Genomic DNA, 26,775 nt, shown 5'->3' with positions numbered 1-26,775 from the left:
GTGTGCAAACTGCGCATGCCCGGGAGGACGCGTCCACCCGGAAAGCTGAAGGATTTTTCCGGCCGCCAGATGGCCATTGGCCGGGCGGCTAATGGTTAAACACGACACTTTAACTAAGGCAAGTACAAACATTAGTGCTCCACCTCAAGTAGATTGCATGTGCTCTTCCCTCTTTTTATTTCTCCTCTCTCCAGCATGCTCTTGCTAACTCTCTTGGTTACTATAATGCCCTCTCTTCTCAAACTCTCTCTTGTTTATCCCCCCTCCCCACCACACAACCTGCACACATTACCCTCACTTCTGCCCTCTCAATATCATTGCACTTATCTCCTGCTCTTTCTTGGTCCACATAATGTCACCGCTACAAAAGCACTGCGGCATCTGCCCTCATATAAATCTCGCTCCCACCTCACCTCCCTCACCCTCCTATTACTGCTAACTTCTGGAGACATTGCCCCAAAACCCTGGCCCTCCACCATCAAACTCCAACCCACAGAAGCAGCAGCCTCCCCTCTCTGGCCGCAACCCTCAGTCTCTAATCTCAATTCCCCGGCTTCCACGCACCAACCCCTCCCTCCTATGTGCCCTCTGGAATGCCCGCTCAGCCTCTAACAAACTCTCTACTTTCAATGACCTCTTCTTCTTCCACTCCCTCAACCTCCTTGCTATTACTGAAACCTGGCTCCAGGATTCCGACGCTGTTTCATCAGCTGCACTCTCCCATGGTGGTCTCCTCTGGACTCACTCGCCTGGACCCAGCGGACGAAAAGGGGGTGGAGTTGGACTTCTTCTTTCCCCGCAAAGCACATTCCAGGTTCTTCCTGCCCCTCTGTCCCTCCTTTCTTTTGAAGTGCACTGTATTCGTCTCTTTTCTCCTGTTTGTCTGAGAATCGCAGTCATCTATTGGCCCCCGGGCCCAGTTTCATGCTTTCTCGATGACTTTTCAGCATGGCTACCATGCTTTCTCTTCTCTGAGGTGCTTGCCATCATCCTCGGTGACTTTAACATCCCAGTCAATGTTCACACCCCTGCCACCTCTCAACTACTCAACTTAACTTCCTCTTTTAACCTAACACAGGGGTCACAATCCACCACCCTCTCCAATGGCAACACCCTTGACCTTGTATTTACCCAGCTATGCACTCCCTGTTATTTCTCTAACACCCCTTATCCTTTCTCTGATCACAACTTTATCAGCTTCACACTCTCCCTGCCTGACAATGTCAGCTCTGAATTAGCAGCAAACAAAGGTGAGGAACGCTTAACACTTTTCTACGCAGGCAATTTTTTAATTCTTCACATACAAACACATATTTTCAGGGAAAAATAAACTAAATTAATTTTAGTACATACAGGCACAATTTAATACTTTTTTTTTGGGGGGGGTATGAAATATGGGGTTGTCTTGCGTAAGCAGGTGACTGTGCTCTGGCAAAAACGACAGTACCCCAAACTGTCCATAGCCAATGCTTTAACAGCCTTTTACATGTTATTGGTTTAGAGGTAACCTTGAATTTTTACCCTAGAATTATTGCTCTTGCTCCAATATTTGCAACAATATCTTATGTGTGTGTTACAATTGCTGTTTACATATAAATGTACGCAGTGTGTGTGTATGTGCTCAGGCCCAGACTGACGATAGGGCATACCAGGCTGCCGGGCCTAAGAAGAGTAGCCTGTTGATGACCAGACTGACCATGGTCGAGACAGGGCTAACACAGACCATGGCCACCGCTCATCTTCTGCTATGTGGCTAGTCCTAAAGCAGGGCTGACAGGAGGAGAGACAGAGATGACTCTGCAGGGGATACACAGACACCTCCCAGGCCAGCTGCTGCAGACACAGTGGCACTGAAGGGACAATGGCAGCCTCTCTCCTTCACCAGCTGGCACACTGTGACAGCCAAACAGTCCCCTCTGCGGTGGATTGGGTTGTCTCTTTGCTGGATGGGCTGTCTCTTTGTTGGATGGGATGTTTCTTTGCTAGATGAGCTGTCTCCTTGCTGGATGGGCTGTCTTATTGCTGGATGGGATGTCTCTTTACTGGACAGGCTGTCTCTTTGCTACACAGAACGTCTATTTGCTGGATGGGATGTCTCTTTGCTGGATGAGCGGTCTCTGCTGGACATGCTGTCCCTTTGCTTGATGCCATATATCTTTGCTGGACGGGATGTATCTTTGCTGGGCGGGATGTATCTTTTCTGGATGGGCTGTATCTTTGCTGGATGGATGTTACTTTGCTGAATGGGAAGTCTCTTTGTTAGATTGGGATGTCTCTTTGCTATATGGGGGTATCTGTTTGTTGGATGGAGATGTCTCTTTTCTGGATGGGATGTCTCTTTGTTGGATGGGATGTCTCTTTGCTGGACTGGGTTGTCTCTTTGCTGGATCCCCATTCAGCAAAGAGATATCCCAGTCAAAGCAAAGAGACATTCCATCCAACAAAGAGACATCCCAATCCAGCAGAAATCCCAGTCCAGCAAAGAGACATCCCAATGCAGTAAAGAGACAGGCCAGTCCAGCAAAGAGACATCTCACCAAACAAAAAGATATCCAATCCAACAAAGAGACATCACAATCCAATAGACATCCCCATCCAGCAAAAAGATATCCCATCCAAGAAAGAGACAGCCCAGTCCAGCAAATAGACATCTCATCCAACAAAAGAGACATCCTATCCTGCAAAGAGACATCCTCAATATTCTGTCACTAACCAGAAAAATTGGCTGCTCAGTCTAAAATGGCCGGGCCTTTTTTTGTCCCTTTCCGGACCTATACAGTATGTGCTGGGCAATAGGGGTGCTTTCAGATTTTTTTTTACATTTATTTATTTTATTACAATTTGTTTTTATAACATTTTCATTTAACTCTAGCAAACAACCCTGCTATGTGATCGTATTGGCAGGTTAGGTTCTCCTTATGGAAACATCAGGTGTATATTAAACCAGGCAATGTCTACAATGTTTTCAACTGCAGCAGATCAAGTAGATATTGTGCTTGATTAGCTGCTTACCCAGCTTCAGGTGCTGGGGAATGACAGCTCTGAACCTGGGAGGGATGTAATGTTTTTCGCTTCTGGGCCCATTTGTCACAGAGGAGATCTCGGATCAGAGGTTACAGTCATCAAGTGGCTATGTAGAAAAGCATTTAAAATGATTGGTTCGTTGTCACTTTCTTACTTTGTAATCAATGTTTTCGTCTCCATACTTCCATTTTAGAAATAAATGCCTATTGTGCAGAGCTTTAGCCAAGACTTCTACTGCATAGTACACATATGGAGCCACACCCGAGGACAGGAATTTATTTACATTGGGTTCAACAAATTCTATAGTTTCATTTTCTCCACTCATTGTGCCATTCATTACAAAGAAAGTACTTCCATGTTCACCAAGGGACATAGATTGCTGAAATAATGTCATATTCAGTAAATTAGCAATTTTGGGGTTTTTTTTAATGCTGTGAAAAACATCCTCAGCTCTTATAGTCCGCTGCACAGAAAGTTCTATAGCCAAGCTACAATTAATTGCCAGATAATCTGCGTCATCGTTCAAAGGACTGGAGGTCCAAGATGGAGGAAATATGAAGGTTTTGTCAAAAAGCTCTTTTCCATTTTGTATCAAAAATTTTAAAAAGAGGACAGAAAAGGATCCGTACACAATTATCACACGGGCTTTAGAGTTTTGTAAAGTTTTGGATGCTGAAAAATTAGGATTGCCAGAAATATCGGATGTCAATTTAATTATGAAGGCAGCACAAATTCCATTATCTGTCATGGACTTGGTTAGTGTCTGAAGCGCATTCTCCCCGGAATCATCGTCTGACACCAATATCCCAACCCAGGTCCAGCCAAAGTGTTTTAGGATTTCAGTTATTATAGTACTGTGGATGTGATCATTTTGAACTGTTCTGAACACATGTGGATAAATGTGTCTGTTGGTTAGAGAGTAGTCCATCGCTCCAAAACTTATCTGAAAATCATCAGAATAAAATACAATATTCTAATATCTTAGCATGGAAATTTATGCTAAACACATATTGAAAGGATTAAATGGAATATAACTGAATCCATTTTGTATACACTAATACCAGATGCTAGTTTAACATACATATATGAGATATGTACACACTAAACAAAAAAACTGTCTATGTCAGCTTCATGTAGAAATAAGTGTTTTTGCAAACTTTACAAAAAAGCCGATAAGGTTTACTCTCATTTCTGAAAAGTTTTAACCACAACTTGGGCGTTGGGTCAGATTACAGCCATGGTCTGGGCGTTAGACCAGATATGGCAGGATAGATAAAGCAGAAGAGTGAAAATGCAAACCTCATACAAATAATTGTGGAGTTAAGGTAAAAAAAAATGTACATGTATTTGATTGGAAGGTCTGAGGGTGTGTTTGCCCAAAGACTACAGTAGAATAACCCTGATGTTATGCCAATAAAACTGAAGTGTTTGCAATCGCAACTGAGGTGACTTGAGTGCATTCACTTTCCGAGATCTCGTAGCTGTGTCCAGGTGAGACCGTTGGTATCTTGAGGGGGCCCCCAAGGAACAAAGGAAAAAGACCAAAAGTATTGTGGCAGTGCGGTGTCATGCCACTGTCATAATCAAGCTGAAAACCCTGGATTCTCAACCAGGCAGGTTGAGGGGCTCCAGAGAGTTGATTTATTGCAGAGGAAACTGGCTTTTCCGTTTCCTCATTTATCCATTAAGTTTGTTTTGGGATCTGGAGCCTGGAGATTTCAAAGAGATCTGGGAGGGATGAAATCTCCAATCCGGGGTCCGTGTTTTGAGAACCCCCAGCACACTGATTGCACAGGTGTGTGCAGGCCTTTTTATAGAGTCCTAACCATAGTTCTGGGCTCCACCCCGGCAGACGGAGTCAGGAGGTCTCCACCCCGGCAGACAGGAGGTCTCTGCCTTGGAGTCAGGTGAAAGCCAGGCTAGCTGTGTGCTAGTGGCCATAATTTGGGAAGAGTCTGCAGGAGACAGACAGTGAACTGTGTACAAGCCAGGAGGCTGAATCTTTGTTGGTATTTATTGATGGTGGATACCCCTGCGTGGGAAGCATTTGTGTTATTTGAACTTTCTTTAAATAAAAGTGGGCAAAAAAGCCCTTAAAGAAGCGAGTTGCTGTGTGCTTAAACAAGAAAAGCTCTACCAGTTGAAGCAAGTTCCCACAGTATATAAAAAAAGGTATAGCGAGCGCTACAGAAAAGTCTACATAAGCAGCTAGAACACCAAAAAAGGTAACCAACCAACCTTTCAATAAACAATAAAAAAGAGAGGGATAGGTGCAGCGCTTGAGTCAAAACACAAGAAAGAATATTCAGTAAAAGTGAGTATGAATATAAATATAAATGCTCAGTAAAATGTCCTAAGATTAGGTACAAATGAAATACAATAATACACAGTGCGCTATTCAATGGGAAAAGATAAAGCACACGAATAGTCCACGTCCCAGATCAATAGCTGTAAGGGAGGTGAAAAATCCTAGGAGCGAATAGATTGCGCACTCACCAGAAGTGCGTATAAAATACGCATATAGAGAGATATAGATAATCTTCAAAACATCTCTGGCATCAAGGCTCTGGTCAGGTCGCACTCCATATCATCCTCTGTCTCACCACGATCAGCAGTTACCAGGGTTCATCAAGCAGTTTGGGCGTCAAAGTACTCCTTAGTCCAACTAGGCACTGTGGGAGATGGTGCTCTCAAAAAGAGCCCAATAAAGGACGCCACATAGTGTGATGCTGTTTGACATAGGTTTATTGGTCAAAAAAGATAAAATCACAAATGTTACTGACCATAGGATGTTGGCCACATGTGGTGGCTAGATGTCCATGTGCTGTAGCCCCTCTGACGCGTTTCGTGCGATGCACGTTCTAAAAAGGGTACAGGGCTTCAGGAAAAAGACCACCTACCTACTTTCACATATATTGTCTAAATACAAGAGCCATTCTTTCTTGAATCTTGAATCTTGCAGTTCTTTGTGCATTTCTTGAAGGTCTGTGCAGGAATCCAGCATGAAAATACATCTGCACTTTGCCTCTACAGTATGTAGGATTCCTTTGTTATATAGATCGGTCACTGCTACTCTCTCTGATTGTACAGGGTGACTGGTCTTGTGATGATGGCTGGTAACAGTATGATTTGTTTCCCTCAATTTATATTATCTATGACAATAATGTAATAATTTATCTATTTGTAGACTGCTTGATATGTGCAGTCAGGCCACCTCGCTCCTCACTTGGCTGGGGGTGTACGGTTTCTTACACTGAAAAACCTCATTCTTCTTTGATAGTATCATTACGGACTATATGAATGCATCTATGTTTTGTTTTGATATATAATATGGTGCAAGGTCATATGTCAGAAATATCAGAATTATATGAATTTGATTTTGTTTTAAATCAGCAGCAATTCTGTTGAAGCAAAATCTGAAATGCATAGAGTCTTGACTAGTGATGGGTGGAACACCCTCCTGTTCGGTTCTCGGTCAAACATCCGAACCTACAGAATGTTCAACGGCAAACTTCGAACACGAACCGAACAATGTACTGAGCGGTATCTTACCACATCTGAGTATGTGGTAAGACTCCGCTCAGTTACTAAAATACCACACGAGTTACATTATGAAGTCATGCGGTATTTTAGTTGTGAAACATTAATTGATGTTTCAGCTGTCAGTGTGGTTCCCCACTGACAGCTGAATGTAAAAAGAATTGCTGGCATTGCCCAGAAATTAAAAACAAATGTTAAAAAAGGCATGGGGTCCCCTCCAGAATCCAAACCAGACCCTTATCCAAGCATGCAGCCTGGCAGGTCAAGGAAGGGGCGAGGAGAGGAGCAAGCACCCCCCCTCCCCCTTGAACGATACCAAGCCACATGCCCTCCAAAGCACCTTGTCCCCATTGCCCCCAAAAGATAGCCCAAGTGTTCAGAGACTTCTATCGTAAGCTTTACAACTGTTTATCACCAGACATACACCCCACCTTCCATAGAGATTCCTTCCACACTTTTTTTTCAGCCCTTCATCTCCCTAAACTGAAAAGGAAAGACAGATTAATTTTGAACGCACCTATTACTATGGAGAAACTGTGTACAGTTGTTAAGGAACTACCGTTGCACAAAGCGCCAGGCGCAGAAGGGTTTTCCTACACATATTACAAGCAATTTATCGCAGATATAGGCCCTGTCCTATTGGAATTTTACTCCTCTCTGCTGAGTGGAGAAGAACCTCATTCGCAATTTCAACATTCCCAAACCAGGCAAAAACCTAACGACCCTAGCTAACTACAGGTCCATAGCATTATTAAAAGCGTTTGGCTCCTTTGCTTCCCAAAATCATACACAATGATCAGGTGCGATTTATCTTGGCGAGACAGGCAGGAGACAACACTAGGCATACGATCAATTTAGTTGATGTACTCCATGGCTCACAAACACTGGCTCTATTGCTAAGTTTAGATGCTCAAAAGGCATTTGATCAGTTGGGATCGCCCTCTATGTTTTAATTACTGCAACATGTGGGAATACAAGGGCCTTTTTTTAAAGCTATTACGGCACTGTATTCACAGCCTACCGCACAGGTTAAGCTTCTCTATGCCACATCCGATACTTTTCCCATGTTCAACGGAACTAGACAGGGATGCCCTTTGTCCCCACTCCTATTTGTGTTGTGTCTTGAACCATTAGCAGTAGCGATCAGAGCACACCCTCACATAGCGGGAGTGACTGTGAGGGGGATAGGAATACAAACTCTCACTTTTTGCAGATGACGTTCTATTGACTATAACTAAACCTCACTTGTCATTACCTGCTTTGCATAAACTTTTACAAGTTTTTAGTGATCTATCTGGCTGTAAAATAAACACTTCAAAGACGGAAGCTATGCCCCTTAATATCCCATCCCAAGACCTTTCACTGCTCCAACAAAATTACTCATACCACTGGTGCATGTCATCTATTAAATACTTTGGCACTCATATAACCCCAACTTATGCTCAGTTGTTTGAGGCTAACTATCCCCCACTGTTTCGGGAAATCTATGCTCTCCTAAATCAGTGGAATGTGTCACAAGTTAGCCTGCAGTTTCTTATTTGTGTATTCTTACATCCTTGCTGCAGTGCTATTCCTGATCCCTTTCACATGTGTGCTTTGTCTGTGCTAACCTATGGGTGTCGTCTGCTGTTCTCTGGGTTTTATTTCCTTCCCTTCCATTACTTCCTGCCTCGCCTCTTTGTTTACCTGCCTATATAAGACATGCTCAGTTTAGACCACTTTGCCTGAGCAACTTCTTAGTTGTCTGAGCTCCTGTGTGTTGCTATCTCCTGTATCCTGCAATTGACTCTCATGTACCGACCCCAGCTTCATTCACTAACCGTGTTTATCTTCCGCCCATCTTGACCTCGGCTAGTCTATTGGATTCTGTTTGTCTCCTCCCATTGTACTCTGCTCTCGCGAGCGGACTCCACATCCTCAGCTGGGCGTACCCGGGGGCCGCAACCTGGTCCCAGCTTGCTGAAAGTCCATCCCCACCATCAGGGGTTCTGGTGAAGAAGCAGGCTGGGGTTTAGACTCCACGCCCTGGGGAACCCCAAGTTGAATATCTACAAGGGCTCACTACCACAGATGCTGACAGTTTTCTCAGGCAATGAGCTCCTTGGAGACATTGCAGCCTCTCCAGGAACAACTTCTATGTTTAGTGCAGAGAGTCGATGTCCAGCAGGCCTATCAAGAACAAATTATGCACTGTCTGCAGGAACTCTCCTCCCGTTTGGATCAGCTGCAGGTTGTGTCCACTTTCTCACCCTCTGTTTCGGCTCCTATCCCGGCTCCTGCTCAGGTTCCTGTTGCTTCAAGTCCCGCTGTTCCCTCAGTAGAACACAGTCCTTCGAGACTCCAGCTGCCTCCACTGCCTCACTTCTCTGGTGATCCCAAAGCTTGTCGGGGCTTCATCGGGGTTCCATTCACTTTGAATTAGCATCCGACCATTTTCCTACTGACCGTTCCAAGGTGGCATACATGATTTCCCTCCTTTCGGGTGAAGCACTGGCTTGGGCCTCGCCACTATGGGAGCATCAAGATCCCACTATTCACAGTCTCCCAGCCTTCCAGCAAGCTTTCCAGAAAACCTTTGATGTGCCCAGCAGGACTTCATCTGCTGCGGGAGCCCTTCTTTGGCTTCGTCAAGGTAGCATGACGGTTGGTCAGTATGCAGTTCAGTTTCGCGCCTTAGCTTCAGAACTGGCATGGAATAATGAGGTCCTTTCTGCAACCTTTTGGCAGGGTCTATCAGGCTGTATTAAGGACGAACTAGCTGGAAGAACCATACCCACTACCATGGATGACTTGGTTGCTCTTAGCATCCAAATCGATGTCCGCTTCCAGGAGCGAGATCTGGAAAGGTCTGGTCCCCAAGTGGGTTCGTTAGCTCCTGTTTTCCAAAAATCCCCTGATTGATCTTCCTCTGCAACTGTACCGACATCCGAGGAACCTATGCAGTTAGGCCAAACATGCTTTACTCCAGAAGAGCGATCGCGTCGCCTAAAACTTGGTCTGTGCCTTTACTGTGGGGCTGAGGGTCATGTAATTAAGTCTTGTTCAGACCGTCCAGGAAACTCTCGGGTCTAGGTCACTCTAAGGGAGGTGATCTAGAACAGAAACTGAACTCCACCAACTTCCCTCGATTTATTATACCTGTCTCTATCCATTGGGCTCTGAACTCGTATCAGGTTTCGGCTTATGTGGACTCTGAGGCAGCCGGAAATTTCATTGAACAATCATTGGCCGCTGAATTGGGGATTCCCCTTTTCCCCTTGATGACACCCTTGTCAGTATCTGCAGTTGATGGCTCTACCTTGGCCTTAGGACCTCTACGCTTCCGAACTAACTGCATAACTATGCAAGTGTGTGTTCTTCATCATGAGGAAATCTCCTTCCTGATCCTCCCTAAGTCCACAAGTCCCATCATTCTTGGATTTCCATGGTTGCAGAAACACTCACCCTATCTGGACTGGAACTCTTGCAAATTATTATCATGGGGGTCACAATGCCATCGGACTTGTCTCCCTAAAGTGCGTACACCTCTTTGTGTACCCGTGGCTGTGGTCACCACCTCTCCGATGCTCCCTCCACATTATCAGGCCTTCCAAGAAGTCTTTTGTAAGAAAGCTGCTGACTGTTTGCCTCCTCACCGTCCCTATGATTGTGCTATTGACCTCCAACCTGGGACTTTTCCACCTCAATGTAAAGTTTACCCTCTCTCCATTCCTGAGACTCAAGTCATGTCTGAGGACGTCCAGGAGAATCTGCAGAAAGGATTTATCCGTAAGTCCAATTCTCTTGCTGGGGCTGACTTCCTCTTTGTGAAGAAAAGAGATGGTATTCTCCGGCCCTGCAATGATTATAGAGGTCTCAATGCTATCACCGTTAGGAATCAGTACCCTTTACCTCTGATTTCTGAACTCTTTGACAGACTCCAGGATGCTCAAATTTTCACTAAGCTAGACCTCTGTGGAGCATACAATCTGATTAGGATCCATGAGGGTGATGAGTGGAAAACCGCTTTCAATACCAGAGACGGGCATGATGAATATCTTGTAATGCACTTTGGCCAGCCATCTTTCAGAACTTTGTTAATGACATTTTTTTTATCTCCTGTATGTTTGTGTCATTGCCTATCTGGATGACATAGTCATTTTTTTCTCCAGATTTGGAAACTCATCGTCAGCACGTATGTACTGTTCTTCTACATCTTTGGGATCACCGCCTGTATGCAAAGTTGGAGAAGTGCCTTTTTTAACAAACCCAGGTTCCTTTTCTAGGCTACATAGTCACAGATAAAAAGCTGCTTATGGATACTGACAAACTCCAAGCCATCTCCAACTGGCCTTAGCCCTCTGGTTTGAAAGCCACACAGCGCTTCTTGGGATTCACCAACTTCTATCACCAGTTCCTGACTATTCTTCGCTGGTGGCCCCAGTCACTTCTTTGACCCAGAAGGGTTCCAATGCCAGAACCTGGCTTCCTGAGGCAGTCGAGGCATTCCACAAACTAAAATCCACCTTCCTCTCTGCATCTATTCTCATACGTCCGGACATTTTCCAGCCTTTCTTCTTGGAGGTAGATGCTTCATCTTTGGGAGTGGGGGCCTTCTTTCTCAAAATGCATGATGGTAAGCTCCGTCCTTGTACCTTCTTCTCTAAGACGTTTTCGGGTGCCGAAAATAATTACACCATCACTGATCGGGAACTGCTGGTGATAAAGCTGGCACTGCAAGAATGGCAACATCTGCTGGAGGGATCTCCACATCTTATCCTGATTTAGCGCAATGGGCTCTATTCTTTGCCAGATTTAACTTCGATATTACCTTCCGGCCTGGTTCCAAAAAATGCCCGTGCAGATGCCTTGTCCTATTTAATTTATACAAATTTCATTTAAAAAAAACAATAAAAACTATTTTGATTCTGGCCTTCAAAACATGTACAATTGTACAACTTGTACCTCTTGACATAATAACACATAATTCAACATCGCAACAGCCACTTTCATTGTGATACAAATAAATCAGTCTCTTTCACGTTTTGATAACTATATAATCTTCATCAGGGGCAATATGACGGTACATAGATTGGTAGAAAACATAAAAAGTTCATTCGACATCGACCTGAAAGCCCACAGGGGCCACATGGTCCAACGTCACAGACCCCGAGGGAGCAAAAATTTCCACCCATGGCTGGGTGGGGAGGACCACAAACCACAACTGTAGGGTATTAAATCTTTGTATGGGCGGGTGCAGGAGGTGATCAAAGGGCCACTTGGATGACCACAAGGCATACACTTAGATGTTGAGCATAAAGCATAAAGCAGAAAAGAATGGAAGACATGAAAATATCAAAGTGGTCACAACCCTTCTGCACCCAAAGTTAAGCAAGCTTTGGGTGCAAAAGGGTTGTGACCACTCTGACATTTTCATGTCTTCCATCATTTTCCGGACCCTGGATTGGGGCTCTATAGTTTAGAGATTTCAAGGACTCTTTGGCAGGATGGAATCTCTAACCCAGTGTCTAGGTTTTGTGGTCATCCAGCAGGTTGTGGGCCAAGGAGCACACAGCCCTTATAATGTTAGTGAGTTGCAGGTGGAGTAAAGGGGAGTTGGTGTTACAGCCATTAAGAGAGACTCTCTATCCAGAAATAGTTGCTGTGTGCATTAAGGAACTTGAGCCTGTGAGCTTAAAGGAGCATAAAGGTGGGAATATACGAGTAGAAAATCGACCGATCGGTCATCCGACGACCGAAACGCGTTTGTTCGTTGGTTGAAATCGTGGCCCACATTAACCAATCTAAAAAAATTGTTAGCCGGGCAATACGTAGTGTTGACGTCTTCCGTACAAGTGGAAGTGATGCGGTGTGCATGTGATCTTGTAGCCACGCCCTTCCGGCCAGAACGATCGATATACACAACAGTTAACAGCAATGAGTATAATATCGTTTATTACATTCCCTATATGTACGACCGTTATACCACCGCATAGAAAATCGGTAGTTCGTATGTGAAACGACAACATTTTTCACTGTTGTTCAATCCGATTTTTTCATTCACAATATCGTTATCGGTTAAAACATCCTGCTCATTAACGAAGAGAAAATCGTTCGATCAGTGGTTCCGCAAAATTTTTTCGTACGATTTTCTTATCGTGTGTACGGGGCATAAGGCTGTTTGCATCCAAGAAGCTCAACGCTGTATGCATGGAATAGATGGTGATCTGGGGACCAGTAACAAAAGCAGCAGTGCTGCTGATGAGTGGCCAGATAGGCTTGCATTTCATTTGTCTTTTTTGCTGGAGAAGAACCTCTGTGTGGGAAACCTTTGTTATACTGACTGTAACGGAAGACGGAAGCAACCTGTGTTTCCACTAGACTCAACCTTCCCTGTCCGAACACAGAACCACGGACACCACCGCTAACCAAACAGGAAATAGACTGCTTTATTTTAACACAGGGCGGGGCAATACATTTAGTAACAAGAGACACACAGCAGACACCCCCACCAAGCCAATACACATAAACACATACATCCCATAATAGTTTGCTCGCAAGCCAGACACAATAGAACAATGGGACAACCACATGGCATTAAACAATGAACAACCCCACACCCCACCTATACATGTTTACACAATATCAGGACATTCCACCCTGTACCCCTAACAGGCACAGGGTGACTTACACATAATAGGGATATGGGGAGCTGAGACAGGGGTCTCCCCACCTCTCCAAAGGGGGCTGTGTTCCATGGGCCCCCCACCCAAAGTCACTCCCGTCACACTGACTTTCTGCTTTCTTTTTCATAAAAATGGGCTGCCATGTCCTAACATGGTTCAGGTCAGTCACCACTTCCGTGTAAGGACATGGCAGCCCATGTCCTAACACTTCCGTGTTAGGACATGGGCTGCCATGTCCTAACACGGAAGTGGTGACTGACCTGAACCCCCATGCATCTGAAAACACAACATGTTATCGGGTGCGGGAAAAGGCCTGATGGAGAAGCACCATGTGGTTTCTATGCGGCTGGAATTTTAAAAATGGTATAGGGACCCTTTTTCAGTGTTTCCTTCAGGTTCAGCGGCCCAAATGAATAGGCTGCTGTACCTGTGCAAATGCAACATGCACAACACATGCTTTTAAATAGGTCCTTTCTAGAATTCATGATTAAGTTCTTTTCCAACATTTCTTTCTAGATTTTAGCTTCTTTTCTTTTTTGTGAAATTTTCACTGTAAAAATGATCCATTTTGTTTTCTTGGTCTTTATTATTTTCTCCAAGATATTCCTTGATTTGTTTTTGATGATTTATTTGAATTTCATCTCCAGTTCATTTGTGTTCAGCTCATCACTACCTGTAACACCATTTACCTCCTGGTCATGGTAGACTAGGAGGCAGCTGCAGGCCTGGCAACATAAATAAAGATTGTAAATGTGTTTCCGGATTTGGGGCGTGCACGCACATGCCCCCTGCTGACTGGCTCTGTGGTTGGACGCAGTGCAATTTTGTCAGCAGGTGTCAGCTATTGATTTATGGCTGAGACCTGCTGATTGGCTGTGGCCAATAACAAACACACAGGGCTCTGTACACAGAGCAGCGATCTGGATGTTTCTTCTCCCTGCAAAACAGGTAGAAAAACTGCCAGATCTCTTAGGAAAAGCAGCACATACTAAATACATTACACTTTCACACAAAGCAATTAATATACACTTATTGGGGTTTTTTTTACCAAAGACATGTAGCAGAATACATTTTGGTCTAAAGTTATGAAGAAATTTGATTTTTTTTTTAATTTTTTTTTATTGGATATGTTTTATAAATATTGGAGTTTTTTCCCCAAAATTTTCATTTTATTTTTTAATTTATGTGATCATTTTATTTTTTCATTTACATGATCAAATGCCAATAATAGAAAGCTCTACTTGTGTGAAAAAAATCATATAAATTTAATTTTAGTACAGTGTAGTATGATTGCGCAATTGCCAGTTAAAGTAGCACAGCACTAGATAGCAAAAAATGACCTGGTGATGAAGGGGGTAAAATCTTCTGGAGGTCAGGTGGTTAAGAGCTGCATACCTTCTGTTTACCTTGTTGGACGCTGAAAGTATCAGACCATACTGTGGCCTTATAGGTATGAAAAGATCATTGCATGGTGCTAAGATCTTTTTACTCCAACTAATTAATTTGAAAAATATACCTGTATATACCCATATACACCAAGTATCTGAGCCTCTGGTACTGTTGCGGTGGAATAATGATCTCCAATAACCCCAGCCAACTGTCCATGGTCCATGCAGCAATAATTAGGAACGATTTTATTTGGTCCAGATGAAATATGTAAAACATTTCTTACAGCCATTCTCGTATCCATACATGAATCCAATGCATGCCAACCCAATGTGATATTTGGTAAAATATCAGGACTCTGATTAATTTCATCAATGGCTTGGAAGAAAATGAGAAGATGTATAAATGGTCGTGTACGTGGTCTGTAAAGATAAATTATTTTTATTTAAAACACATCAAAATCCTATTTTTTACATTTCTTAAGGTTGGCTTGTGCATCTTATGATTTATGACCCTGGAGTTGGGCTTTGAAACGTGAATTTAATTACTGACAAACCATTGCAACAAGTGGATGATTACATAAACCTCCATTTATATTCAGTGTTAAAATTGCTGTATTACAAAACTTTGACAAATTGAAGGAAGGGATTAGAATAGAAACTCCTCCTTTATTAACAGGGACCAGCATCAAACACAAATTAATATATTTTGGTAAATTGCCATTTACCTCCAACTGGTGAATTTTGGCTGAATTGTGGATGGTGAATTTTGGTCATCACCACTATATTGCCTTTGATGGTCTGAAGGTTCAAGCAGCCAATAATGGAGATGCAGCACAGTGGCTAAATGATTAGCACTTCCTCTTGGCAGCTCTATGGTTGTTGGTTTGAATCCCAACCAAGGCACCACCTGGCTCGAATTTACATGTTCTCCCTGTGCTTGTGTGGGTTTCCCCTGGGTTCTTCCACACTCCAAAGACATGCTGGTAGGTTAATTGGCTCCTGTCTAAATTGGCCCTAGTATGTGTATGTATGAATGTGAGTTAGGGACCTTAGATTGTACGCCCCTTGAGGGTTAAAAACTGATGTGAATGTACAATATATATATGTAAAGCACTGTGTAAATTGATGGAGCTATATAAGTACCTGTAGTAATAATAATTTTTATTTATTACAGGTACTTATATAGCGCCATCAATTTACACAGCATTTACATATATGTTGTACATTCACATCAGTCCCTAACTCTCAAGGGGCATAAAATCTAAGGTCCCTAACTCACATTCATACATACACATACTAGGGCCAATTTAGACAGGAGCCAATTCACCTACCAGCATGTCTTTGGAGTTTGGGAGGAAACCAGAGTACCTGGAGGAAACCCACGCAGGCACAGGGAGAACATGCAAACTCCAGGCAGGTGGTGCCATGGTTGGCATTCAAACCATTCACCCTAGTACTGCCAGATGGAAGTGCTAACCATTTAGCCACTGTGCTGCCCCCTAAATAATAATAATAACCCAGCCTCTCACTATAAAAAGGTGAGTGGAGAGTAGTCATAGGGGTTGATGCATAAAGAACACACGTAGCCATTTGTCCAGTGAAAATGCACATTCATTTGCTCTAGGCCAGTGATCTCCAAACTGCGCCCCTAGGGCCAGATGCAGCCCATTACTTGCCTTTATCTGGCCCTTGGGGCATGCTCTACAGTCTGAAGGATATTAAACTGGCCCTTTGTTTTAGACAGTTTGGAGTTCTCTGCTCTAGGCAAAAAAAGAGTATAAATAGGCTTAATCCTGTGCATTGTGAATGTAAATAATTTATTTTAAATCAAATATATTTTTCCATTTTAAATCAATAATTTACAATTGAACATTGCCCTTTATAATCTATTTACATTCATTATTTTGCGCTATCCACGGAGAATGAATGGAAATGCACTTTCATTGGGCGAATGTCAGTGTGTTGGAGCTGCACTAGTGAGAGGACAGGGTAAGCATAGGGGGAGTGTAGTTAGGGGGATCAGTTACAAACTTTGCTCAGGTTCTGTGAATTGTAGTAGTGAGGTTCATTCTCTTCTGCGGCCCCCCATCCTATTCACAGATCTTTATTTACCCAAATCTGTTTTTGGGACTACTATATCTTTGCTACTAGCTGTTGGAACATTATCCTTTAGCTGCCTTCTGTTGTTTTTATACTTATTTATGGGATTTTTGTGGATAGTTTGAGGACAGCAGCCACTTTTTGCTGCCAACCCATTTGTTAAAAAGCTACTTTTCTTAACCACTTCCCGACCGGCCGGACGGTGGCACTGCAGGGTCGGGTGGCCGTTTATAAACCCTGCTTGTGCGCGCTCCCTGGGAGCGCGCAGCACCGCGATCCGGTGCCCGCAGTGTCCTCCTGGACACAGTGAAACACCGATCGTCGGACGGGACCTCTGTACGAGGTCCCGATCATGTGATCACTGATTGGCCAATCAGTGATCACATGCAAAGTAGTTAGCAAGATGTCACTTGTAACATCATTGCTTACTACGTGTGAAATCTGTGAATGATCACAGAGGTCACATGGTTCAAGGCTATTCACAACAGCCTTGTACCATGTGACAAGCTGTGACCAATCACAGCTCACTCAGTACTTCTCAATGAGTGCAAGAATGCAGCCAGAGAGAAAGAGAAATGATTGCTTTTACATCCTATATGGGTGTAAAAGCAATCAGTGTAAAAAAAAAAAAAAAAAATCTTCATCACCCCCCACAAGTAGTACAGTGTCACCATGGTGACACTGTACTGCTAGGGTGACAGTATGTAAAAAAAAAAAAAAAAAAAATAATAATAATATAAAAAAATAAAATAAAAATTTAAAAATTAAATGTTTAAAAATTATAATTTTTGGTTATAAACTAATTTGGATTTTTTTTTTTTTTACTAAAAAGATAACGGAATAAATTTTGGCCAAGATTTATGATGAAATATTATTTATTTGCAAACGTTTATAAAAAAAACACTTTTTTTCAAAATTTTTGGACTTTTTCATTTACATAGCAAAAAAAAATAAAAATCCCAATAAATACCACCAAAATAAAGCTATATCTGTCTCAAAAAAATGGTAAAAAATTAATTTGGGTACAGTGTTGCATGAACGTGCAATTGTCATTCAAAGTGTGATAGCGCTGAAAGCTGAAAATTGCCCTGGACAGGAAGGGGGTGAACGTGTCCAGACTGGAAGTGGTTAAATAAGAATAGTGGCCTCTTATAGGAAGGGGCATATGTTAGTAATTGTTATATTTTTGGTGTATTTTTGTGTTAGAAGCATTTTTTTTTTTCACATTTGGGGTGATTGAAATGCAGCGTTTTTTGCTGTCAGGCACACCACTGCATTATTTTTAAAAGGGGAAAAAAAAGCATAAAAAACAATGTTCACCAAAAACACCTCACACTATCACTTAACCACTTGTGGCCCACAAACAGTACATATATTACTAGCCACACATGGCAAAGAACCAGGACCTCTTTACCTGGCTTCTGGATTTGCATTACACAGGTGCGTACCCCCTGCTGACCTGTGCTGTGATTGGCTACAGCACACATTGGTCAGCAGCTTTCGACCAATGATCTTGGCTTTGAATCTGCTGCTCGGCTGTAGCCAATCACAGCACAGTCCTGTGTCTTGCTTGAAACACAGGCACAGGATCTGTCCGGTTCTTCAGTCCATGAGCCCTTTTTGTTCCAGGAGAGAAGAAAGTCAGACCTGTGTGAGTAGAAGCAGCATACAGTGAAGGAAATATGTATTTGATCCCCTGCTGATTTTGAATGTTTGCCCCTCACAAAGAAATGATCAGTCTAAATATTGAATGTTCGGTGTATTGTAACACTGAGACAGAATAGCAACAAAAAATTCAAAAGAAATGCATGTCTAACAAATTATGCACTGATTTTCATGTTCATGAGGGAAATAAGTATTTGATCCCCTATCATTCAGCAGGATTTCTGGCTACCAGGTGTCTTTCATACAGGTAACAAGCTGAGATTAGAAGCAGTCTCTTAAATGGAGTGCTGCTAATCTCATTTTGTTACCTGTATAAAAGACACCTGTCCACAGGAGCAATCAAACAATCAGATTCCAAACTCTCCACCAAAGAGCTGTCCAAGGATGTCAGGGACAAGATTGTAGACCTACACAAGGCTGGACTGGGCTACAAAACTATCGCCAAGCAGCTTGGTGAGAAGGTGACAACAGTTGGTGCAATCATTCACAAATGGAAGAAACACAAAACAACTGTCAGTCTCCCTAGGTCTGGTGCACCATGCAAGATCTCACCTCGTGGAGTGTCAATAATGATGAGAACAGTGAGGAATCATCCCAGAACTACACGTGAGGATCTTGTCAATGATCTCCAGGCAGCTGGGACCACAGTCACCAAGAAAACAATTGGTAACACACTACGCCGACAAGGATTGAAATCCTGCAGTGCCCGCAAGGTCCCTCTGCTCAAGAAAGCACATGTCCAGGCCCGTCTGAAGTCTGCCACTGAACATCTGAATGATGCAGAGGAGGACTGGTTGAAAGTGTTGTGGTCAGATGAGACCAAAATCGAGCTCTTTGGCATCAACTCAACTCGCCGTGTTTGGAGGAGGAGGAATGCTGCCTATGACCCCAAGGCTGTGTTGGTTGCACAACTACAAGTCCCATAAAACTATGGGACTCAGGAGGAGCAAGGGAGGATTTCTGTTAAAGGATACGTTCACCTTTATGAAAAAAAAATAATAAATGCACATTTTTTGCATTTATTTTTTTTCTAAGGAGCCTGCAGAGCACTTCACCCTCAATCAATGCAAGGCTCCTGTAGACTCTCAGTACAGCTGTCTGCCCTTACCTCCCATACAGACAGGCAGTTTCTTGAGAGAAAGATCAATGAACTATGAGAACACTCACCGGCACCCTGACAATTCATTGAGAACTACAAGCCATCAGCCGCAATGCTTGACAGTACTTGTAGGTAGTCTTTTCATTCACAGGAAACTGTGAATGAATGATGTGACCAAGTGGGCGGAGTCCCGTATGGCTGCGCTGTTTTTGTGCAGGGAGAGAGGATCTTCCACCCTCTGTAACAGAGGGGAGTTGGAGGGGGTACATGCTGAATATGTTACACCCTAAATACAGGTGTAAAATGTTCAGAAGGGTGAACTTGGGCTAGGTTCACACTGTAGTGGGTTTGCAGCTTGCATTTGCGTAGGCACGTCAGTGCATTCCTTTGAAGGGGGCTGCAGCGCCTGCGTTTCTCGCCTAAAAATATTTTCAAAATGCAGCCACAGGGAAATCATATGGTGCTTGTACACCATGCAGTTTCTCTATGGTTCCCACTCACACAAGCGCCCTTTGGGTTTAGAGGCATGGGGGTGCCCTTAAGAAGAAATGGCAGCCCCGCACATCTCTACAGAGCTGCTCATTTTGACTGCGGGTGGTTGCGGATATATACACACGTGTGTGTTTTGAGCTTTGGGGTGCACGCCCTAATTCAATAGACTGCGCACACTTATGGTTGAGGGGTCTTCGGGTAGAGAGCTGATCAGAATCTGGAACCCACTTCACAAAATAAGGTGACCCCCAGATCCCACCTTCTTCTGTGTGAATGAGTCGGGGGCACATAGATCCTTTACCCAAAAAAATAAGTAAACTATAAATAAATCACCCACTTTGACAAGTCCTTTATTAACCACTTGCTGCCTGCCCACAGTACATTTACAGGCCAGGGGCAACGGCCCGATCCCATGATAGCTGTGTCCTGTGGACACAGCGGATCACAGCACTCCATACCCATCTGCTATGAGTGGCTGGCGTATCATGTGATCGATATGACCAATCATAGCAATCACATGATATTTATGTAACAAAACTGTCATGAATGGGTTTCAATTAATGACAGCTTGATTACTGTAGTGATGCTGTGATTGGCCCACAGCTACCACATGGTACTTGACTGTACTGCAGAATGAAATGAAAACGAGAAGCGCACCAACCTTGCGCATTACCTCAGTAACCAAAATTTCTTCATCAGGGACACCCTTCGAAACGCGTCAGTGTACTGAATATCCATCCCCTTGATGGGATTTGCGCTACCTTCAAGTCCCTTTGAGGACTTACATGCCTGATTTCATTCACTGTTTGTGAGTATATTTTTACAATTAATAATAAATTTTGGTTACTGAGGTAATGCGCAAGGTTGGTGCGCTTCTCGTTTTCATTTCATTCTGCAGTATTGGTCGGGCTTCCCCAGCCTTGTTTGGAGCCGCACAACCCTTTATGCATTGGTGGACGATTTTTCCAGGTCTGGTTCCATCCATTCGCCACCTGTCTGGGTCCTAGAGTGCAGGAGAATTCGTCTCTGATTTATTTGACTACCTGTAACATGGGATTAGCTGTAGACATATACAGCATGTCAACAGCAACTAAGCTGTCATGAATGGAAACCAATTTATGACAGCTAAAACTATTACTTATAACAGTGAACTTCACAGTTCTAAGCAATACCAGTGTAAAAAGAAAAAAAAATCCTGATCCTCCCCCAGAGTAGTACAGTGACATTATGGTAACACGGAACTACTCTAATGAAAGTATGTAAAAAAACTAAAGAAAAAATGTTTAAAAGTTGAATTAAAAGTTATTTATTTACTTTTTACATACTGTCACCAGTCACAATTTTTCGAACACTTTTTCAAACAATTGTGACAAAAAGATCACAACTTCAAAAAACTTGCCATGCCCCTTACTAAATACCTCGGACTGTCTACTTTCCAGAAATGGGTATTGGGGGGGATTTGTACTCTCCTGACATTTTAGGGCCTCTAGAAATGATATAGGCCATCAGTACATCAATTTTCAAATATATACCATAGTCTGTAGCAGGGACAGACTGACAACTCATGGGGCCCCCGGGCAATAGGGGATCATGGGGCCCCTGTGTCCTTGCCCAAACTCAAAAAAGACTATTAAAAAGGTACCAGGGACATCTTATGGGGCCCCCTACTGACCCCGGGCCCTCGGGCAGTGCCCGAGTTTCCAAATGGTCAGTCCACCCCTGGTCTGTAGACTCTATAATTTATCAGCAGCAGTGAATGTGTTGGTGGGTCTGCTATTTTGTTTTGGCAGATGTCATTCCTCCTGATTGAAAAGGATTTCCTGGATTGCTGGATGATGTGATTCATATCATGGGGCATTTTTTTAATCACTTGACCTTCACGCCCAGGCATTTTGTGCTACTCAGTACTGAGTTACTTTAACTGGCAATTAGTCAGTCATGCAACACTGTACCCAAATGAAATTTGGATCATTTTTTCATACAAATAGAGCTTTCTTTCTGTGTTATTTAATTACTGCTGGAGTTTTGTATTTTTTTGTGTTGTACAGTGGGGCAAAAAAGTATTTAGTCAGCCACCAATTGTGCAAGTTCTCCCACTTAAAAAGATGAGAGAGGCCTGTAATTGGCATCATAGGTAGACCTCAACTATGAGAGACAAAATGAGAAAAAAAATCCAGACAATCACACTGGCTGATTTGGAAAGAATTTATTTGTAAATTATGGTGGAAAATAAGTATTTGGTGAATATCAAAAGTTCATCTCAATACTTTGTTATATATCCTTTGTTGGCAATGACAGAGGTCAGACGTTTCCTGTAAGTCTTCACAAGGTTGGCACACACTGTTGCTGGTATGTTGGCCCATTCCTCCATGCAGATCTCCTCTAGAGCAGTGATGTTTTGGGGCTGTCGCTGGGCAACACGGACTTTCAACTCCCTCCAAAGGTTTTCTATGGGGTTGAGATCTGGAGACTGGCTAGGCCACTCCAGGACCTTGATATGCTTCTTATGAAGCCACTCCTTCGTTGCCCGGGTGGTATGTTTGGGATCATTGTCATGTTGGAAGACCCAGCCACGTTTCATCTTCAATGTCCTTGCTGATGGAAGGAGGTTTGCACTCAAAATCTCACGATACATGGCCCCATTCATTCTGTCCTTTACATGGATCAGTCGTCGGGGTCCCTTTGCGGAGAAACAGCACCAAAGCATGATGTTGCCACCCCCATGCTTCACAGTAGGTATGATGTTCTTTGGATGCAACTCAGCATTCTCTCTCCTCCAAACACGACAAGTTGTGTTTCTACCAAACAGTTCTATTTTGGTTTCATCTGACCATATGACATTCTCCAAATCCTCTTCTGGATCATCCAAATGCTCTCTAGCAAACTTCAGACGGGGCCAGACATGTACTGGCTTAAGCAGGGGGACACGTCTGGCACTGCAGGATCTGAGTCCCTGGCGGCGTAGTGTGTTACTGATGGTAGCCTTTGTTACGTTGGTCCCAGCTCTCTGCAGGTCATTCACTAGGTCCCCCCATGTGGTCCTGGGATTTTTGCTCACCGTTCTTGTGATCATTTTGACCCCACAGGGTGAGATCTTGCGTGGAGACCCAGATCGAGGGAGATTATCAGTGGTCTTGTATGTCTTCCATTTTCTAATTATTGCTCCCACAGTTGATTTGTTCACACCAAGCTGCTTGCCTATTGCAGATTCAGTCTTCCCAGCCTGGTGCAGGTCTACAATTTTGTTTCTGGTGTCCTTCGACAGCTCTTTGGTCTTCACCATAGTGGAGTTTGGAGTGTGACTGTTTGAGGTTGTGGACAGGTGTCTTTTATACTGATAACAAGTTCAAACAGGTGCCATTGATACAGGTAATGAGTGCAGGACAGAGGAGCCTCTTAAAGAAGAAGGTACAGGTCTATGGGAGCCAGAAATACTTATTTTCCACCATAATTTGCAAATACATTCTTTCCAAATCAGCCAATGTGATTGTCTGGATTTTTTTTCTCATTTTGTCTCTCATAGTTGAGGTCTACCTATGATGCCAATTACAGGCCTCTCTCATCTTTTTAAGTGGGAGAACTTGCACAATTGGTGGCTTACTAAATACTTTTTTGCCCCACTGTATAAATGTAAAATATACCAAAAAAAGTCTGAAATAAAAACTTTTCTTTGTTATAAAATTTTGCAAATAAATACTCTTTCTTCATAAATGTTAGACCAGATGTATTCTGCTACATTTATTTGGAAAAAATAACTCAAATCAGTGTTTATTATCTTGTCTGTGTGAAAGTTATAGAATCTACAAACTATGAGATATACTGTATATTTAATTTCTTTAGGCGGTAAAATGCCTGGACAGTACAAATACCCCCCAATATAACACCATTTTGGAAAGTAAACACTCAAGATATTTAATAAGGGGCATGGCAAGTTTTTTGATGTTGTAGTGTTTTTGTCACACTTTTTTGTCAATTTAATTTTACATACTGTGACCAGAGCAATACAATGTCCCCATGGTCACACTGTACTACTCTGGGGAGGTGATCAGGATTTTGTAAAACTATGATTGCTTATTACAGTGATGATCACTGTTATAAGCCATTATTTTTATAAATGGCATCATTTATGTGCCATTCTGCACTTTTGTGATCTTTGTGGTTGGCCACAACTATCATATAATGCATGCTTGCTGTGATTAGTCCTGCACCATGTGATTACTGTGATCAGTAAACAATGCCTATGAATGAAAGCCACTGTGTACAACTGACATGTGATTGGTCACAGTGATCACATGGTACCAGGGCCATACACAGCGACCTGGTACAATGACCCGGTGAACACAGCAGGTCACAGATCCCAAGGGTTCACGAGCAGGAGGACATCATATGATGTCCACCCAAGTTAACAGTGTTCCCGTATTATTAAATTAGGCCAAACAAGACATGGTTAAATGGTGTATTAGAGACAGCAGGGAGATATTTAATAGAGTATTACAGAGAGCATGGAAGTAATAAGCATTATATTACCGAGATTAGGAGGATAATAAATAGTGTATTACAGAGAGCAGGAGAACATCGAGGTGACAGAAGAGACATTAATGAGTGTATTACAGAGAGCAGGAGAACATCGAGGTGACAGAAGAGACATTAATGAGTGTATTACAGAGAGCAGGAGAACATCGAGGTGACAGAAGAGACATTAATGAGTGTATTACAGAGAGCAGGAGAACATCGAGGTGACAGAAGAGACATTAATGAGTGTATTACAGAGAGCAGGAGAACATCAAGGTGACAGAAGAGACATTAATGAGTGTATTACAGAGAGCAGGAGAACATGGAGGTGACAGAAGAGACATTAATAGTGTATTACAGAGAGCAGGAGAACATCGAGGTGACAGAAGAGACATTAATAGTGTATTACAGAGAGCAGGAGAACATGGAGGTGACAGAAGAGACATTAATGAGCGTATTAAAGAGAGCAGGAGAACATGGAGGTGACAGAAGAGACGTTAATGAGCGTATTACAGAGAGCAGGAGAACATGGAGGTGACAGAAGAGACGTTAATGAGCGTATTACAGAGAGCAGGAGAACATGGAGGTGACAGAAGAGACGTTAATGAGCGTATTACAGAGAGCAGGAGAACATGGAGGTGACAGAAGAGACGTTAATGAGCGTATTACAGAGAGCAGGAGAACATGGAGGGGACAGAAGAGACATTAATGAGTGTATTACAGAGAGAAGGGAGACATTAAAGCTGAACTCCAGGATTTCTATGTATTGCATACTAACATTCATCCAGATTGGCACAATGTATATGTATCTTATTCCTGATGAATTGTTGGGGAAGGTGGAAATGTGTGTAGAAGATGGTGCTACTACATACAGAATATCCACAATACACCATATAATGACTTCTGGATCCTGCTCAGGTGCCCCACTGCACACTGACCACAGGGGGGGAAGGGAAGCATGTTCAGCACACCCGCCATTCATAGAACCCCTTGTTCAGGTTATTTATGATTGGATAAGTTGGAGATCAGCCCCTCCTGTCCACCTCATCCAGTAATGATGTGCTGAAATCAAGTTTGGTGAATTTCAAAACTCATCTCCACTTGTCACTTGCTGGAAGTTACAACATTGCAGTCTGATCAATGGGGAAGAGAAGACTAATGGCATCATCTCAACCGAGGAAAGAATTGCTGGACTGGAGCTCAAGGATACATTCTTAAGTCTCATTTACGCATACAATTCCCAACTCACTGGAAAAAAAACTTTCCCTCAATGTGTTCGGAGGACAGTACCACCCACTGAAAGCATCGGGGGGATAATGTTCACCGTGCTGCAATGCAAAACATCACAACCATGACATGTGTATACTCCTGTATGGCTGCCATGGGGGGCAGTCAGAAGGTGGTAAAATACAGCTTTTCAGGCTGTTTTTACTCCCCCCCAACTTCAAGTGTAAACTTATTCTTAGTAATAAAACATGAAGCTTTTCAGAATAAAATATTCTGTTGCTATAGATTGTGACATCAGGAATTTCATTTTCTTTCAGCTTTATGAAGTTACTGAAAGGACCTCTTTAATTTGTAAAAGCTACAAAGCTCTTTACAGTTCCCTAACATATAACTAAATTGTATTTGCCCTTGGTAAAGCAGTATGCATCAAATCTACAATTACAATACAACAGAACAAAGGGAATCAGATCAACCAAAGCTTACTCTGAACAATCTAGGGTGGGTCCTTCTGGAGAGACATCATCATCTCCCTCGCTGCTCAGTGAAAAGATTCCACCAATTATGATATCTCCAGCCTGGAATTGGTCCTCATAGTTACCAGTAGTTGTCCTTATTCTGAGATGACATGCAGTGGTAGGAGATTTCATCGTGGATCTGCATACTAAAATGAAAAGCACACTGCTATAAAACAGAACCTCCCGTAGATGAAACGTCCTCATGGTTCTTCTCATGATGATACAGAGATGCATTCACATTCAGTACAATGCAGATTGGCACTAGATCAGTTTCTATAGATCTCAGTATGAAAGCAGCAGGATGGTCTGTTATTCAGTGCATGTGAATTGATCTTCTTACTGTTCTTCACATCTTTTATACAATTTTGTGTTATATTTTTTGCTATACTGTCTGGTGCCACCAACCCAAACATGTTTATTAAAACTCTTATAATATCTTCAAACATATATTGGCTTTCTTAGTTATCTTCATATTTTTATTGAAGAGATTTGTCTTATGTTATTCCTGACACTTTAATCTTGAAATACAGAAGTGTAATTTATGGACA

The 26,775-nt window shown here is 42.8% G+C and overlaps 1 protein-coding gene across 1 annotated transcript in view; it reads right to left on the bottom strand.

Annotated features, from left to right (window-relative positions):
• Positions 1–26,327, bottom strand: part of LOC149451012 (vomeronasal type-2 receptor 26-like) — a 46,937-nt gene extending 20,610 nt beyond the window's left edge. Inside the window, exon 1 of the mRNA XM_089691160.1 lies at positions 26,196–26,327. The gene's annotated coding sequence lies outside the window, so the exon portion shown is untranslated. The remainder of the gene's footprint in view (positions 1–26,195) is intronic.
• Positions 26,328–26,775: the final 448 nt, after the last annotated feature.

This window comes from Staurois parvus, unplaced genomic scaffold (genome assembly GCF_062004578.1).
Source record: "Staurois parvus isolate SC_StPar_1 unplaced genomic scaffold, SC_StPar_1.0 ptg000552l, whole genome shotgun sequence".
Lineage (NCBI taxonomy): Eukaryota > Metazoa > Chordata > Amphibia > Anura > Ranidae > Staurois > Staurois parvus.
This window is presented reverse-complemented; position numbering and strand designations above follow the sequence as displayed.